At 46.3% G+C, this 18,528-nt stretch overlaps 1 long non-coding RNA gene across 1 annotated transcript in view; it reads right to left on the bottom strand.

The window, feature by feature from the left end:
* Positions 1-4,433: 4,433 nt before the first annotated feature.
* LOC111524427 overlaps positions 4,434-18,528 on the bottom strand; it is a 29,964-nt gene continuing 15,869 nt past the window's right edge. Inside the window, exon 2 of the long non-coding RNA XR_002725785.1 lies at positions 4,434-5,874. This is a non-coding gene — a long non-coding RNA (uncharacterized LOC111524427). The remainder of the gene's footprint in view (positions 5,875-18,528) is intronic.

Raw genomic sequence — 18,528 nt, 5'->3', positions numbered from 1 at the left:
CTGTCCCCTGGGGTCCCCTCAGCAGCAGGCCTCTATAAATCCCCTCGCCTCATACTGAAGGAGGAGAGAAATGAGTAAGAAATTGAAGTTACCAACGTTATTTTTAGAAACTGCAGTATGAAAAGAAAAAAAAAAAAAAAATGAATGTCTCCAGACTGCTGAGAGGGGGAAATGATAAATCCGTGCCTCCAAATTATACGAAATGCAAGAAAATCACCCAGTGCCAATGACTCAGAGGAGCTGGGGTGGGATTCGGTTAGGATAGGGAACTCCTGGAGGGCCTTCAACTCGGCGGCAAGTTGATGGCACTGCTGTCACCCTGCAGCAAAGATCCAGCTCTCTTCCGAAGCCTCCCCAGCCGTTTGCAAGCGAAGCGTGGGAAGCAGGCCGGGCTGAGCACGTCCAGGGCTCCCCAGCTACACTGGAGCCGAAATCCAGGACTCGCGCCTGAATTGGGATCATTGGAGCGGGGTGCTGGAGGGAACGCTGAGGCCTCTCAGGTCAATGACCGTGTCCATGCCAAGGCTTGCTGCAGCCCGTGAGCTGAGAGTTACCACCATCCAGACACCACCCTGCGCAGCGGAGTGAGGCAGGGCAGGACAGAGGGACGGTGTTTGCCCTCCAGACCACCTCGCTGGCCCGTGCTGTGGGGCTCAGTCTCCCTCACCCTGCGGCATAGATCAAGCAGGCCTGTCCCCTCAAGTCCTCTAAGAATGCTCCATCTCTGTCGTCCTCTGTAACAGTCACTAATGCTTTGTGTCAAGTATTTCCAATTCTCGCCCCTTCTAGGCTCCTGCAGCAATTCTGCTCCCAGCCTCCTACTATGTTGGCCAACATTTTGACACGTGAACCTTCTGGGCTGGGCATGGGTCATGTGGCAGAGCCCTTTCCCCTCGGCCATGGGGACTGGCAACGTCCAACACGTTGGCTGCTCAGTGAGCCTGGTCCAGGCGTGGCAGTGTGAGGCAGAGTCCCCCAGCCCAGTAGCCCCCCAGTAACTGGGTAACCAATGTGACAGGACGGCCATGGGGAGGCAGGGGTGGTGCTTGGTGGGCAGAGTGGTGGCTCGTGTGCAACACTGTGCCTGTGACGCTGTGGGAAGCCGACCTCACACCTAACAAATCGCAGCTCCGGAGGAGGGGCCTGGAAACGGTGTTACTAGTAACGAGTGTTGGTTGCCTTTGGATTGTGTTAGAAAGATATTATAAGGAAATGAGGCACACAGAAAGTAATTATGTGGTTTATAAGCCAGGATGAAAGGGAATGGAGAGTTCAGTTCAGGAACGTGCAGGACTAGACAGAAGCTCCTCAAATACCAACAGCAAAACAGTAAAATGGAAAGATGCCTGAAGCAACAGCTGCCACGAAAGCTCAGCATCTTCAAGAGGGAAATCAAGGCACAGCCGCACGTCCACTTCCACCACACCTCTTAAGAAAAAACTCAAATCATTTTTTCTCTGCTCTCACACAACTACAACAATCAACACAGAAGGCTTCTGTGACCCCAAAATATGTGGAGATTTATCCCCACCAGCAAGCAAGCAGTCAGCGCTACAGCAGACACTGGCTGGGTGTCCTGTAATTCCATCCTGACTCTGCCTACCTGGAGAGAGCTCGTATCCCACAGGATGAGGGCTCCGTCCCCAAGACTGCCCCTCTCCCAACGCAGACACCAGTTGCAAGCCTGGGCCTCTGGAACTTCTGACCAAATGGCTATAAATCAGGGTCCTCTGGAACTTCTGACCAAATAGGTTTGATTAATTTGCTCAGCAACTCATACAACTCAGGGAACACCTGTGTTTACCAGTTTGTTATTAAGGACATTGCAAAAGACACAGATGAAGAAATGTAGGGCCAAGTATGGGGGAAGGGGTGCGGAGCTGCCATGCCCTCCCCAGGGGCCACCCTCCAGGAACCTCCGCGTGGTCAGTGTTCAGCCATCCTGAAGAGTCCTGTCCTCTTGGGCCTTTCATGGAGACTCACGGGGTGGGCGTGATTGACAACCATGTAGAAATGTGACTGGCCCAAAGGGATACGGTCTAAACCCGGCGAGGCTGTCTGGTCACATTCTTCTTGGCTTTTCTGGGCAGCATTCCCTCCTCCAGGGTGTGGGACAGGACCCCCTCTGGAATGAGGGGCTTATGACCCACAGCAGATTAGGGCTCCACCTGCCCAAAGCAGGCAGAAAGAGGGCAGAAGGTCAGGGAGAGAGACTGTTTGTTGTAACAAGGGCTGTGGGAGTTATAACCCAGGAACTGTGGACAAACCCCATATATATGTACATACATATATGCATCTATGTAAGCCATACGTGTATATATTATGTATACATATACATATATGTATATACATATATATGGGTTTTGTCCACATTTTTTATATTTTTTTATATATAAAATAATATTACAGTGTCTGAGTGGACAGAAGTGAATCATGTCAGGTGAACACGATGGCTTGGGAGAAACAGATAAAGGGTATGGCGTTCCCATGTAAGCTCTGTCGCCTCGAGAGGCCTGCCATCATCTCACTCCATAATTTCAGAAGAAGCTGAACAAACAACATTTTTAAGAGGATGGTAACACCCAAGAACCTATAAACCTAGAAGAAAACCATCAATTATCATTATCTGCAGCAGTTCATGTTCTGAAAAGCCACTGTAAACATGGAATTAGAGATGAATGAGTCATTCTCCTAGGAGAAAGACAGGTTTAAGGCTCCTGAGAGCTCTGGTCACTAAATTTTCATCAATCCACACCCGATCTTGTTTTATGTGTGTTTCTGTTTAAAGACACCTGTGTAATATTGTTGACTCATTAACATTGAAGCTTTCTCTAAGATGCCTTTTTTCTCTGTCTGGTGCACAGCAGCCAGCTTCCCTGTGCTTAGGACCACTTCACCACTATGCTTGGGCCAACTTAGCAAAACCACCAAAAAGAAAAAAAAAAGAATGTCACTACAGAGATCATGGAAAACCCATGTTTACAGGATGAGCTGGAATAAGAAGGCAGAACGTCATGGTGTCCAACCTCAGCTGGAACATGTGCATCCCGTGTCTCAAACTTTCCCCCTCCCTGTGTGTGTCCAGTGACCTGGAGTGCTCCGAGTACTGATGTGGGGGTTACAAATACATTTTCTCCAGTGGGTGAATTCACAGATTGTATTTGTGATTGTTTGAGAACTTAAGAATAACTCGGGGCTCCCCGTCTTTGAGGAGTGGCAGAGAGACTGAGAAAGTGGGGACTCTCCAGTGCCTGGGATGCAGGTGGCCCAGGGGACAGAGCAAAGGAAGGCCAGCCATTGCCACTGAGAACATGGACTGGGGCCTGCCTAGGGAGGAGAGCTGGGGCCACATCAAGGAGCATCCTCCACCACACGGGGACCTCAGGCTGGCTGCACTTCACGATTGCCACGTGCTTGCCACCCTGCCCCTCTCTGAATGGGGCTGGTTGCTATTTTCTCTGCTCCCACATTTCATAGTGAATGGGCAGGAGAAGTAAATGACTTGTCTTTCCATTTCATAGGTCTTCAGTCCAGAAAGGGCCTGTTCAGACCCACTGAGGACCACTGGGCACCACCCACAATGGAGAGACCACCTATATCACCAGGGCAGCCGTAGCACTTCAGGCAGGACTGGTGGGAACTTCAGGTGGGAGGGAAAGAATGAACTTCACACGTGAGGGGAAGAAGCTTGACCTTGGGATGGCCATATGACGTCAGCACTGCTCAGTTACTTCTGGTTTCTATACTCTGGAAGGGTGGCAGTGCAGCAGGCGGATCCCCAGCAAACAGACACAGATTCGGAGCCTAGCAGGCGGGAGGCTCATCAGGAAGTTCCCTTGGGGTCAAGGGCCATGGAAAAGAGGCAGCAGAGGATGGCACAGGGAGAGAGGACGGCAGCCTTGGGCCCCCATGAAGAGAGAGAACCAGTCCATCACGCTTGGCCCAGACAGCCATGCCTGACCTTCCCTAGGGGTTGTTCAGGCCTCCTCTGTGGCAGGTGCTTTCTGGGAGCAGCTGCCTGCTACACACAGATCTTTGCATCTCCTGCTCACTCCTCCATGTCTACCCTATGCCTCAGCCCTGACTGCCCATCCCCACTCTCCACATCGCTCCCATTCTGGGCTCCACTGGCAAAGTCATTGGCCATTGCCCATGAGTTCAGAGATCTTCTAACCTCACAGCCACTTACACAGAGGGGATGACCACTGGGAAAACGTTCCTTCATCACCCTCTGTGTTAGTCCGTTCTCACATTGCTATAAAGATACTACCCAAGACTGGCTAATTTATAAAGAAAAGAGGTTTCATTGACTCACAGTTCTGCATGGCTGTGACGCCTCAGGAAACTTACAATCATGGTGGAAGGGGAAGCAGGCTCGTCTTACGTGGTGGTGAGTGAGAGAGACAAGTGCAAGCAGGGGAATTGCCAGGCACTTATAAAACCATCAGATCTCATGAGAACTCCCTCACTATCACCAGAACAGCATGGGGGAAACCGCCCCCGTGATCCAATCACTTCCCACCAGGTCTCACCCTCCTCACTTGGGGATCACAGTTCAGGATGAGATTTGGGTGGGGACACAAAGCCAAAACATATCACGCTCTTGAAAGGGCAGCCTGGTGAGGCTGGAGTATGGCAGCCGGGCGATTTGGGCTGGTCCAACAGGCAGAGCAGACACCTCCATGAACTAAGGCCAGGCTTGTCCCTGCCTCCTCAGTTCACCGGAAGGTTCCTCCACTGGGGCTCTGAGGACTGCTGTGGAGCGTGGCAGGGTACTGGGCGACTGCCGCTGCTTGGCCTCCTACTCCTGCTTCTGCTGCTGCCACACACACCCTCCCACCTGTAATGGGTTATTTCTGAGTCCCCAACCTCATGACCCAGGGGCGTGACAGAATCCAGCTCATCTGAGCAGGCCCACATGCACAGTCAGGTATATCAGGTATTCCATCACCCCAGACCCCAGGAGCACATCGGCAGGGACTTTTCAGAATGTTTTGCAGAATCCTCTCCCGCAGATGGCATGGCTTTGTTCCCGCATCCCAGGGGCCTGCACTGCGATTCTGGCATAGGGGCTTGCCATAAACACACAGCATTGCTTTCCCACGTCTGATACCTCTCATAACACAGGGTCTGACCAGCTGCAGGGCCTGAGTCACAGGGCTGCCCGCACTGCAGCCTCGACCTGCTGTAGGCTCAGTGAAGGCCATAGCTTCTCGTATCAATGGTACATAGACTGCAATGGTCTTCACGGGTGTGGGATGTGCTGCCTGCAGAAGGTGTACTGGCATTTTCTGTCTCTCTTGGTCTGGGGAGATGCAAGATACAATAATTGGCTCTTTGCTGTGGACGGGAGGTTCCATATGCTCCTGGTTATGGGACCTCCCCAGCAAGAGTGTTATTAGTGGCAGTTCCCAGAATGTTCGTAGCGTTTGTCTGCCAGCTGCAGGCACTCAGGCATCTTACCAAGACTCCCAGTGTGTTAGCCACTCCTTGGTTAGCACCCAACCAGTGCGATGTAATCATTGTGGTGGGCCAGTGTCATGCTCTTTGGGATGTCCAGCTTGTCCAGCTCTCTCTGGGCTTCCTTAGGGCATAGAACACATGGGTTATTACCACGTGACCCTGAGGCAAAGCCAGGGTCCACTGTTATTCATCCTATGCGAATGCAGGCTCTTTCTGATGCTCTTTCCTCATAATAGAAAAGAATGCATTCGCCATCTCAGTGGGGCAGAACACACACCTGAGGCTGTGTTGACCCGCCTTGACTGAGATCCTGTGCCTGGCAGGGCAGCTGCCGCTGTGGATTCTCCTTGGTGCGACTTGCTGAAGTTCACTGTCTTCCTCTGGGAGTCTTCTGTTTCTGCAGAAGCCAGCCTGGTAATTAAAGAGAGACATATCGAAGACCACCACCCCCATCCTGCAGCTCTTTAAGAGTAAAACTGAGGGCTGGGCGTGGTGGCTCATGCCTGTAATCCCAGCACTTTGGGAGGCTGAGGCAGGTGGATTGCCTGAGGTCAGGAGTTGGGGACCAGCCTGGTCCAACATGGTGAGACCCGTCTCTACTAAAAATGCAAAAATTAGCTGGGCGTGGTGGCAGGCACCTGTAATCCCAGCTACTCGGGAGTCTGAAGCAGGAGAATCTCTTGAACCTGGGAGGCAGAGGTTGCAGGTTGCAGTGAGCCGAGACCGTACCATTGCACTCCAGCCAGGCACTTATAAAACCGTCAGATCATGCTCTGGTGACAGAGCAAGACTCCATCTCCAAAAAAATAAAAAAATAAAAAGAATAAAACTGATTTCCACCACTCCCCCCACCTGGAGATGCAATATTGTTTCTCATTTACTATCTTAGCCAGGGGTGGGGGTGCTTTCAGAGGCTTCCATTTGCCATTCCGCACGATGACTGTTCTTACCCCATAGGCCAAGACTCGAAGTACCAACTGTCAAGTTTAATTACACTTTAATTATAACGTGGGAACCAGGGACATGGCCATGCGGGGAGTGAGGGTCCTGGACCCAGTGAGCCCACTGCAAGACAGTCCTTGCCAAGACTCTATTACCTGTCTCTGGTGTACCCCATCTTCAAAAGGGGGGCAGTGATGACATTTTGGGTCTTTAGATATCAATGTCAACTCTAACCATATCTAGCTGTCCTTAAAATATTTGGATATTCCCCTCTCCCCAATATATAAATTGCCCATGCAAATGGCTGTAGTTCTCTTTGGGGAAGGAATGGGAAAATTGTTATCAAGTTCACTTGCTGTAGTGTTGTGTGGTCCTTTCTCTCAAGCACTCAGCCTTCTCTTTAGTCAACAGATCATGCCTGGAAACTGGCTCAGGTCCAGAAACTGAGCAAAGGTTGTGACTTTTTAATAGGGTCTCTGTCCTTATCTCCTAGGTCATCTGTCCTTGTTTGCTTCTGATGGGTCCAACTGAGTAGCACCCTTGTTGCCTCCACATATATTTTGCCTCTAAGGGTGCTACATTCTATTAACTATCTTCATAAACTCTGTAGGTCGGGCCCATTTGGCTGCCACTCTGACCTTTCTGCTCCCTGCAATAACTACACCCATTGTCTTCTGACAGTTAAGCACTGACCCCAGGTGTCTTAGTCGCTGTGGGCTGCTATGACAGAATACTGTAGCCTTATAAACAACACAAGTGGGCCAGGCACGGTGGCTCATGCCTGTAATCCCACCACTTTGGGAGGCCAAGGCAGGTGGATCACCTGAGGTCAGGAGTTCGAGACCAGCCTGGCCAACATGGTGAAACCCTGTCTCTACTAAAAATACAAAAATTAGCTGGGCATGGTGGCAGGCATCTGTAATCCCAGCTACTCAGGAGGCTGAGGCAGAAGAATCACTTGAACCTGGGAGGTGGAGGTTACAGTGATCCGAGATCACAACATTATCCTCTAGCCTGGTGACAGAGTGAGACTCTGTCCCAAAACAAAACAAAACAAAACACAAAAACCCACACAAGTGTATGCCTCACAGTTCTGGCAAGATCAAGGCAGATTTGGTGAAGGCCTACTTTCTGGCTCAAAGATGGTGCCTTCTTGCTGTGGCCTCACATGGTAGAAAGAGGATGAGGGGGTCTCTCTATGGGACCTCTAATGCCATTCTTGAGGGCTCCACTCCCTTGACCTAATCACCTCCCAAAGGCCCCTGGTCCTAATGCCACTACCTTAGGGGTTAGCGTTTCAACATGAGAATTTGGAGTGGCACAAGCGTGCTTTCACAGCACCTGGCCTCTGTTGTTCTGGTGCCTTTTATCTCTATTGCCCTCAGTGAGCTGTTCTGATGGACTTTCCTACAGTGAGCCCTGGCCCACCCAGGAGACCACCATTGACAGTGAAGCTGGTGCTTTTCTTGCCAATGCATGTCATGTGCCTTTGGTCCATGGTGAGACCTCCAGGACTTCCCATAGACTGTAACCATCTGGTAGGTCTGGAGCCTCACATAGTATACCCACGCCAGCAAGCCCCCTTCCAAAGCCTGGGAAGAAGAGATTACTTCCTCTCTGCCATCTGCCTTGACAGTTCTGTGCATACAGGACTGCCCTCTGAAAGTGCTTCATCAAGGGGACTGAGACATAGGAAGATAAGGAAGAACATTTAATTTCTGGAAAACTTAATTACTAGTGCAGGACCTTATTGAGCCATTGTTCTGCAGTGGGCAGGTCTATGCAAACCTACCCCAAAATCCAAGGAAGCTGAGAGGCAGAAGAAACAGGTTGCCAAATCCAATTTCTCAGAAAGAAACATTTAATAGGAACTCATGAAGAGAAACCATGTCTGTAACCACCCAGTGGGTTTATTTTGCCTGCTGCCCAGGTAGAGCCAATTAATCGAGGCAGGGGAATTGCAATAGAGAGTTTTACACACATAGAGCCTGCTGAGCAGAAGACTGTGTTTTATTATTACTTAAATCAGCCTCCCTGAGAATGTGGGGGTTGGATTTTTCAAAGATAGTTTGGGGCCAGGCGCAGGGGCTCATACCTGTAATCCCAGCACTTTAGGAGGCCAAGGGGGCAGATCACTTGAGGTCAGAAGTTTGAGACCAGCCTGGCCAACATGATAAAACCCTGTCTCTACTAAGAATACAAAAATAGCCAGGCGTGGTGGCGTGCGCCTGTAATTCCAGCTACTGGGGAGGCTGAAGCAGGAGAATCACTTAAACCCAGAAGGTGGAAGTTGCAGTGAGCCAAGATCATGCCACTGCACTCCAGCCTGGGTGACAGGGGAAGACTATCTCAAAAAAAGGAAGGGAAGGGAAGGGAGAAAGGGAAGGGAAAGTAAGGGAAGGGAAGGGAAGGGAAGGGAAGCTAAGCTTTGGGGAAGGATTTGGGGTGGCTAGGCAATGGGTGCTTGCCGCTGATTGGTTGTAGGTGCAATAATAGGGTTGTGGGAAGTGGTTCTCCTGCATGCTGAATTGCCCCTGGGTGGGACCACAGGAATGGTTGGTGGGTTCAGGTAGAGCCATCAGTGAGTGGGGCCAGGTAGAGCTATCAGTGTTAGACATGCAAAAAACCCTGAAATGATACCTCAAAGGCCAATCTTGGGTTCTGCAATAGTGATGCTATCTGCAGGAGTAATTGGAGAAGTTGCGTATCTTGTACCCTCCAGAATAGTGGCTGGCAATCGTCTCTGTCTACCAGGCTTCTCTATCCTCCTAACCTGGTGGTCTCTCATTAGCTTTACAAAGACAGCTGAGTTTTGAGAAGAGGCTATTATCACTTAAACTATAAATGTCTCCCAGAGTTAGCTTGACCCAAGCCCAGGAATAATTAAAGGTAGCTTGAAGTCAAAAGGCAAGATGCGAGTTGGCCAGATCAGATTCCCTTCACTGCCATAATTTTCTGTTATAATTTTTGCAAAAGTGGCTTCATGTTTGTGGGTCGGGTAGTGAGACTACATGGTGGATTCCCCTTGGATCCACCCATCACCCCCTTACCCAGGGCTTATATACCATAGAGGAGGAGTATATGTGATTCAGAAGGGATGTATGAGACAACAGAAGTATGATAACATCCACGTTGTCTGACCTCAGGGCAGGATTTATGGCACCTGCTCTTAGGCAAGGAACAGTAGATAAACTGGAAATCTTAGAGGCCTTCTGGGAACTGTGGTTAATCAGAAGCCAGCATGGCTGATTATCTTCCATGATGGAGTTGCCGTGGCCTCCACACTCCGCCCCCCTAATCCAACTCTTACAACCTAAGGTGCCCTCCTCTTCCACGATGGTCCCTGAGCCTTGAGGGAGGGTGCTTGGTATGGAATTGTTTTAATAGCAGTGCACTGGCGACAGAAAACAGCCCAGCAGGATTCTAAATGGGGGGATTCACAGGCTCTGCTGAATCATCTCTAGTCTTCAGAATACAAAGACCTTGGTTTCCTCAGAAGAAGTAGACAATGAGAAATACATAACATTAATAATTTGCACACAGGATTACAATCAAATAAGAATTTGTGTGCCAGAACAATGAAAAAGAACTTATCCCATTAAGGAGCCAACTAAAAGCATCATGAAGAATATTAAAACCTGGGTTTTTTGGTCTGTTTTTGTTTGCTTGCTTGTTTTGAGACGGAGTTTTGCTCTGGTTGCACAGGCTGGAGTGCAATGACACGATCTCAGCTCACTGCAACCTCTGCCCCCTGGGTTCAAGCGATTCTCCTACCTCAGCCTCCCAAGTAGTTGGGATTACAGGCATGTGCCACCATGCCTGGCTAATTTCTGTATTTTTAGTAGAGACAGGTTTTCACCATGTTGGGCAAGCTGGTCTCAAACTCATGATCTCATGTGATCCGCCCGCCTCGGCTTCCCAAAGTGCTGGGATTACAGGCGTGAGCCACCACACCCAGCCAAAATCTGGTTCTTTCTCAAAGACTTCTTGTAGCCAAGAAATAATCCAGGATTAGCCCAGGTTGTAGACAAATAATAAAAACTCAAACACAATGAATGGTCAGGGCTAGAATCTAAATTTTTCTTTCTCCAGTAGCTTGAACCTGGGAGGCAGAGGTTGCAGTGAGCCAAGATTGCACCACAGCACTTCAGCCTGTCCAACAGAGCAAGACTCCATCCCATAAATAAATAAATAAATAAATAAATAAATAAATAAATAAATAAATAAATATTCTCTCTCCAGTTTCCTCATCTCTATCAAGGATAAATTATATTAGGACCAATTTATTTGCATAATAAACTTTCACCACATTATACTGAGGTGGGAAATTAAAGAAAGAAAGAAAAATAAAATTAAAAGAAAGAGAATTAAGCTTTCCTGTATTAGGCTGACTCATCCCAAAGGCAGTAGCAGGCAAGACCCAGACCCAGGAAAAGTCTTGATAAACACTATCTGAGAAGCTAGGACACAAAGGAATGTGCTCTGGAGACTCTCCCAGAACTCCCTCAACATAAGGAGGAGAAAAACAAATTTTCCTTTCTTTTATAGTATGAGTTTATAAATTCTTGTTCTCGGTAACTAGTAACTTCAAGTATTCTGTTTTAACTAAGAAGTACAGTGAAGGTCATGAAAAGTCTGAGCAGGCCTGAACTGCAGCTGTCTGGGCACCATAGTGAAGGTTATGAGATAAACCAGTGTAAGGCTCTTTGGAGCTAAACCTGGATAACAGACATCTAGGTTGTTTGGCAATGGTCATGTGTAATCCTGAGTTATGAACCTGTTACAATTTGATTAACTATCTTTGTCCTGCCTCTGTATCCCTGCTTTCACGCTGCTGTGAGCCTGCTTCAAGCTAGCCCACCCCCTTTTATGAAGTGTGTACAAAAGTCAAGTGCTGTCTTTGTTCTGGGCCCAGTTTTCCAGATGTTAAGTCCGCTGGGTCTGAGTGCACTCAATAAACATCCTCTTGCTTTACTCTGAGGTCTCTCTCATCCTCCTGATTCCCGCAACAATACTTGGCCTGGTTATTTGCATAAAATGTAGCAAATGACCAACTCTGTAGGTTCCTTTTAAGTTTGTTTTGCTGGAACTTTTATAAGGAATTGTGGATTCAACGTTTTAAAAGTCTTGAGGCCAGAATCCGAGCCAAGGATTTGACATTACACTGTGCTTAGAATCCCTGTGCAAATTACCCTCTTCTTGAGGTCCCAAGATAGCTTGAGTTTCCTGGACCTGTTAGAAAGTGACATTCTTTACTTACCACAGGTGGGAAACCTTGTAAGGGAACCACTTAGACAAAGGCACCACGCCAGTCCTTCCAAGGGCCTTTATATTGGCTCCAAAGTCAACCTCAGTTTCTCAGTCCTGTCATGTCTCAAAATATGCTATTCCAACCAAGCCTTAATAAAATGACCAGTGTCTCTAACTGTGTCCTGTTCAGTAAGAAAGCAGATTCCTACTGAACTTATGCAAATAACTGTGTTGCCATAAAATAGGAATACTCACAAATAATTTTCAAGTTTTGGATAACTAAAACAGAGAAGGGTAAATATTGCTCACAAAAATACACTTTACTCAGCCAGGCATGGTGGCTCATGTCTTTAATCCCAGCACCTTGGAAGCCAAGGCAGGGGAATCATTTGAGGTCAGGAGTTCGAGACCAGCCTGGCCAACATAGTGAAACCTCATCTCTACTAGAAATACAAAATTTAGCCAGGTGTGGTGGCAGATGCCTGTAATCCCAGCTACTCAGGAGGCTGAGGCATGAGAATCGCTTGAACCCGGGAAGTAGAAGTTGCAGTGAGCTGAGATCTCACTACTGCACTCCAGCCTGGGCAATAGAGCAAGACCCAGTCTCAAAAAAAAATACACTTTACTCAATCATTGTAAGCTATCAATAGCTCAAAAGAGAAAAGTTTTCTTGACTCTTCTTCAATCAGAGCAGCTTTCCAAACAATATGTCTTTTTGCTCACCTTGGAGCTGCCATCTGCAAGCCAAGCAGGTCTTTGTGCATCAGGTGAGAGATGTTTCTCAGTCACTGTTGAATCCAGCAGCTCCTCATGCAGTTCCAGAGTCAGTCCTAGGGAAAAAGAAGAGGCTTACTGTCCGTAAGTATCTCCTCCTCACACTCCCCAGGTAGCAAGATTTTATGTAAACCATTTTCTTTTCTTTTCTTTTTTTTTTTTTTTGAGACGGAGTCTGGCTCTTTCGCCCAGGTTGGATGGAGTGCAGTGGCCAGATCTCAGCTCACTGCAAGCTCCACCTCCTGGGTTTATGCCATTCTCCTGCCTCAGCCTCCCAAGTAGCTGGGACTACAGGCGCCCGCCGCCTCGCCCGGCTAGTTTTTTGTATTTTTTAGTAGAGACAGGGTTTCACCATGTTAGCCAGGATGGTCTCGATCTCCTGACCTCGTGATCCGCCCGTCTCAGCCTCCCAAAGTGCTGGGACTACAGGCTTGAGCCACCGAGCCTGGTCGATGTAAACCATTTTCATCTCGCCATGGAACTCTTAGGCATCATTATTTCATTAGAATGGGCTATCTTCAGTTAATGTCCCATAGCAAGGCAATAAATGCCCTTAGGTGGAATTCTCTAGTCCAGAAACTTGTAGCTATAGTTGGGAGGTACTCACAGGCTTTTGCCATAAACCCCTGTAAACACTCCACAAAGGGCTGTCAAATGGAGAATGTGTCTCAACCAGCACTCCAACTTTTACTCTACACTCTGTGGGCTCCGGCAATCGTACTAGTTCCTGTGAACTCCAAATATCTGAAACGGTTCTCGGGCAATTTGGAATGTTTATTTTACCAAAGTTAAAGACACGTGCCCATGACACAGCCCCAGGAAGTCCTGACTACACGTGCCTAAGGTGGTTGGGGCACAGCTTGGTTTTATACATTTTACAGAGACATGACACATCAATCAATATATGTAAGATGTACATTGGTTCAGTCCAGAAAGGGGGGGACAACTTGAAGCGGGGAGGGGGCTTCCAGGTCATCAGTAGATAAGAGGCAAGTGGTTGCATTCTTTTGAGTTTCTGATTAGTCTTTCCAATGGAAGCAATCAGATATGCACTTATCTCGGGGAGCAAAGGGATGACTTTGAATAGATTGGGAGGCAGGTTTGCTCTAAGCCGTTCCCAGCTTCACTTTTCCCTTTAGCTTAATGATTTTGGGGTTCCAAGATTATTTTCCTTCCACATTCCCATTTAGCATTTCCAGTTAACATAGCTCAAAGGCTGGATCTACGTACCTTCAGTTTTATAGTACTAAGCAGGAGAAACGCCCCCCAGTTAGATACTAAACCCACTTTCATAAAACATTTTGGCAAAGGAGTCACAACGGCTTTGCATAAAGCCTGTTTAAACATTTCAACTTACACAATCCTATCAACTTTTCTTTTGTATGCTGTGGTCCTATCAGGGGTGGAAAATATCCAAGTCTCATGGTACCAAATATGTTACCAGTGGAAGTATCCAAGTTACTAGCAGTGAATCCTTATGGGTCTGCAGCAACCTCAATTCTTGCCTCCTCAGAAGAAAGAATTAGACTGGGGGGCGCAAGGCAGAAAAAGACACCAAGGCAACTTTCAAAGCAGGAATAGAAGTTTCTTTTAAAAGGCTTTAGAACAGGAAAGAAAGAAAAATACACTTGGAAGAGACCCAAGTGGGCACATGAAAGTCAAGTGCAGTGTTTAACAATGATCCTAGGACTTTACAGGCTGTCTTCTTTCCCATGGTTCTTCCCTTCAGGTGGACTGCCTGCATGCACAGTGCCCTCCTTACCCTTGGGAGGTGAGTACACACAGTGTGATTAGGAAGTTGTACGCATGCCCCTCTGAGACTTTCTTCCCTTTTCCTGCGGTGTGCCCCAGAAGGTCACATTCCGCCATTTTGTCCCTTAATGCACATGGCGTGGAAGTTGCTTCTCCCTGGTGCCTGCATTCAATGAACACTTTACTGCAACAGGTGTGGAGCATCAGGAAATGGACTCTACCTGGTGCCAGCTGCCAATTTATCCATTTCAGACAGGCAATGTGATCATTGCCAGACATTCCTAGGGGATGGGGGAGAGCCCTCTCCTGTCCCACTCGTGCCTGTCACCTTTCCCCCCTCAGCAGCCCAAGACTGCAAATCTTTGGGAGAAATGGATGAAGTCAGTCTTCTGTGACTGCTTCCCACTGACAAAGGGGCAGTGGTGGTTCTCTGGGTCTTGGTCTCTTGCTAGCTGACAGGGTAGGAGGGTGACTCCAAGGATTGGTGAAAGCAGTGTCTATCCAAGTCCAAGGCAGACAGGGGCAGGATTTTGCCTCCTTCCTGCCTCACTGATGGCAGTCTAGGGGTCCTATGTAGAAAGGAATCTTTTGAATAGTGAGAGGATGATATTACTCAATGAGGATCATCTGGAGCTTGATGGCCAATCCCTTTTGTTTCTTCTTAGCTGCAGCCAGATATCACTGGTTGGCTCTTGGGAATAAGCAGGGTTAGTATAAAATGCAGACAAAAACTTAGAAACAACTGAGGAGACTATAATCTGATAGTAGGTACTATTAGACTAGAATCTAACAGTAGGTACTATAATTTTTGAAACATAATTTTTCTGTCTCTAGTCCTCATTTTTGTTGAAAACCAATATGACAGGACTAATTTGTTTGCAGAATAAACTTCAGTCTTATTATTCTTGACCTGATTACTTGCATATAGCACAGCAAGAATAATTATTTTTCACATAAGCTTTTCAAATTGGCTTTGATGGAACTCTGTTTCTTAAGGAATTTCAGATAACACTTTTTTAAAGCCAAGCCCAGCTATGATTTTGTACCCTCAAATACCTGTGAGTTGGGAAATGTTCTCTCCTCTTGAGATTCCAAAATAACTTGGGGCTCCTGGGCCTGTTAGAAAGTGACATTCTTGACTCATCGCAGGTTAGGAAATCTGTATAGGGAGTGTGTAGACAAAGTATGAGGCCACTTTTCCCTAGGGGATTTGATTGGCTCTACAAGTCAGGTTTGATTCCTTAAAGGAAAGCATGCCATTCCAGTCAAAGCCTTGGTAAAATAACCAGTTTCTCCGACTGCATCCTCTTGCCAAAACAAAAAAAAAAAACAAAAAAAAAAAAACAAAAAACAAAAAAACACCATTCTTATTGCACTTACGTAAATAACTATATTACCATAAGTTTAGAATACTCACAAATAGTTCCCAAATTCTAGAGAAATTAGGTAGAGAGAATCAAATAGGCTCCAAGTTTTTTCACAGAAGTATTTTACTCAATTGTTAAAAGCTGTAAATAGCTCAAAAGAAAAGTTTTTTTTTTTTTGGCTCTGAAAAACAACAAAGATTAGTGACATTTTAAGTCAAAAAGTCAAAAAGGATTAGTTCAGTCTTCTATTAGTTCAATCCATTCCATTAACTCCTGTTCTGTTTGATATTCATGAATATTTTACCTCTCCATTAGAGTCCTGAAAGGTTTTTTTCCTTTATTCTAATGTCACAGTCTCCAAAGTTATCAGAAACTTGCATTTAAGAACACCTATTAGAGTTCTGTAGCTGATTATAAAACCAACATTTAAAGAGGATTAAAATAAGACAACAATTGTGGATGACAAAACGTCTTAGGGCACCCACCGTTAAAGACACAATTGACAAGGAAATGTGTTACCTCTGTGGCACGCAACAATTTTAGATAACAATTCTAATTCTTAATACACTAAGTTATATCAGAATTCCATAATTTTGGAAAACATACCAATGACATATTTACACAAATACAGACCAAAGAAAGAACTCTTAGCAACTTTTGGTAAAAAGCCTGGTTAGTAAGCAATTTTAATTATGTACTAGGTTTGGAGCCTAGGACACCAGAGAGAAGTGTAGATAAGATCTGATTCTTTCCAGCATAGCTAGGGGTGTGGCTAACTCCACCTGTCCCCAAGCCTTACCTAGCTGTAAATCAGGCTAAACAATTTTCAAAATCCAAAGACACAGTTTATGACCTTAAAACATTTAGCAAACCTAATATCTGACTTGCATAATTTAGACCAAATGTCTAAATTTTTTAAGATATTTTTATTTTACCAATAATCTTTAAAACTGTCGTTATTTCCCAAAGATTATTTAAGTTACATGAACTAAGAGGCATTAGTTTTATTTTTCTGACAATATTTAAGTCCTTCTTTTTTAAACCAATTAGAGTTCTTGTTACATAAACATCACACACACAACACATATAAATACATGGACAAACAGAAGATTCAGTAGTTGTAAGATTTTGTATTTGCCAGCAGTTTTTAAGTTTCTTAATTGGATTACTGGCTCCAGGGTGGAGCTCTTCCAGAAACAGGGCTGGGAAAGCATGCAGTTTCCAGTGCCTAATAAACAGGCACGCCTGGAAGGCAAAAACAGATCCCCAAAATTAGGAGTCCCATTTTATACCGGATCCTGGATCCCAAGAAAGAGGGAATCAGCCCATTTCCTATAGAGGTTTTATCTCTCAGTGGAGGAGGGGGGACATTTCCATATGTTCCAGGTGGCTGAGAGCATGCTTCTCTAATCCAAACGTCAAAGAGCTGAGTATTCCCCCCAAAACTGCCATTAGCCATCCATAAAATTCTATTAGCTACCTAGTTATTACCAAAGTTCTCTCATAATGTGAAGTAATTTCTGCTACTCCCAAAAGTTAAAAACACCAGGTAACACAATGCAAAGAAAACAGAGCCTCAGGTTTTGAGAGGGATCTATCCACTTACAATTCCTGGGGTTCCATGAGGAAAACAGAGGTTTTTCCCAAAAGGGGGTCTGTGGCACCTCCTCTGTTTTTCCCAAGGAGACCCAAGCTGTTAGAAATTATCTAGGGTACTCTCACATGTGCATCAAGAGTGGCAAGAAGACAAAATGGAGAAAAACAATTCAGTTGACTGAGAAGAAAAAACCTTTTTTTTCTTCTTTTTTCCAGAAAAAATATAAGATTCAAGAAGAGAAAAAAAAAAAAGACCTTTTAAATATATGTAAAGCTTGGATATCTGCTTTTAATTAAGCCCATTTTAACAGTAATGCTCTTAAAACAAAACCTTTAAGTCTCTTATTACCCAACTTTAGCCAGGTAATAAGAACGGCCAATATTTCTGATTTTTGAACTTTGCCAAAAGTAACCTCACAGGTGAAACCAATAAGCCTTAACTAAGGTTATGACTTATCCACGAGTGTATGAGGTATTTTCAGCAAGGTGGTAAGCAGTTTTTACAAGATTTAGAGTCTACAAAGGTAGCTCCAAGAAAGGAAAATTCAAGAAGTAAAGTCAGAAGTTGGTCATGGAGGGGCAGAGACTACAGTGATTTTTACCATTCCCACAATCAGTTTGCACAGAGAGGGAAGTCAGGAGGCTGGCTGGCCAGAATTTTTACCCTTTTGCTGGCAGGACAGGCTTCTAGGTTCCCTTTCCCTGGGCAGCCCTAGTGACCCTCCATCCTGTGAAGGGAGAGCAGATGAGGAGGTTGTGGGCATACTTTAGAAGTTATCCCCCGTCAGGAGATTACTTGGTTAGATTTATGCTAGGGCTTGTTCAAGTAAGTGTGGGCTATTTGTATACCTCTGTGGTAGGACTGTCCAGGTTGAAGCTTTTGGTTAATGATTTAGGTAGCTTTCCTGGGATAAATAGGGCTATTAGAGAGAAAGGTGAATTCAGAGGTTGGGTGAAAATTAAGCGAGCACCAATCTTAGAGAGTATATTTTTGCCCCAAAGAGGTGTGGGGTATCCAGATATTACCAGGGACCAGTGGAAGAATGGTAATTGGTCCTTAAGTAATATAAAGTGTGAATTTTTTCTTTTGGAGGGAGGGGATGCCATTTGTCCCACCCACCAGGCTTACTCCTCTCCTCCTTACTCTACTCTCGGTTATAAAAGACTTAAGAGGCTAATCTGAGGAACTCTTACACACAGGTACTGGGTTCCAAGGCTGACTTTTGTTTTGTTTTGTTTTTGAGACGGAGTCTGGCTCTGTCGCCGGGGCTGGAGTGCAGTAGCCAGATCTCAGCTCACTGCAAGCTCTACCTCCCGGGTCTACGCCATTCTCCTGCCTCAGCCTCCCGAGTAGCTGGGACTACAGGCGCCCGCCACCTCGCCA

Source organism: Piliocolobus tephrosceles, chromosome 19 (genome assembly GCF_002776525.5).
Source record: "Piliocolobus tephrosceles isolate RC106 chromosome 19, ASM277652v3, whole genome shotgun sequence".
Classification (NCBI taxonomy): Eukaryota; Metazoa; Chordata; class Mammalia; order Primates; family Cercopithecidae; genus Piliocolobus; species Piliocolobus tephrosceles.
The sequence above is the reverse complement of the archived record's forward strand: the minus strand, read 5'-3'. Positions and strand labels throughout refer to the sequence as shown.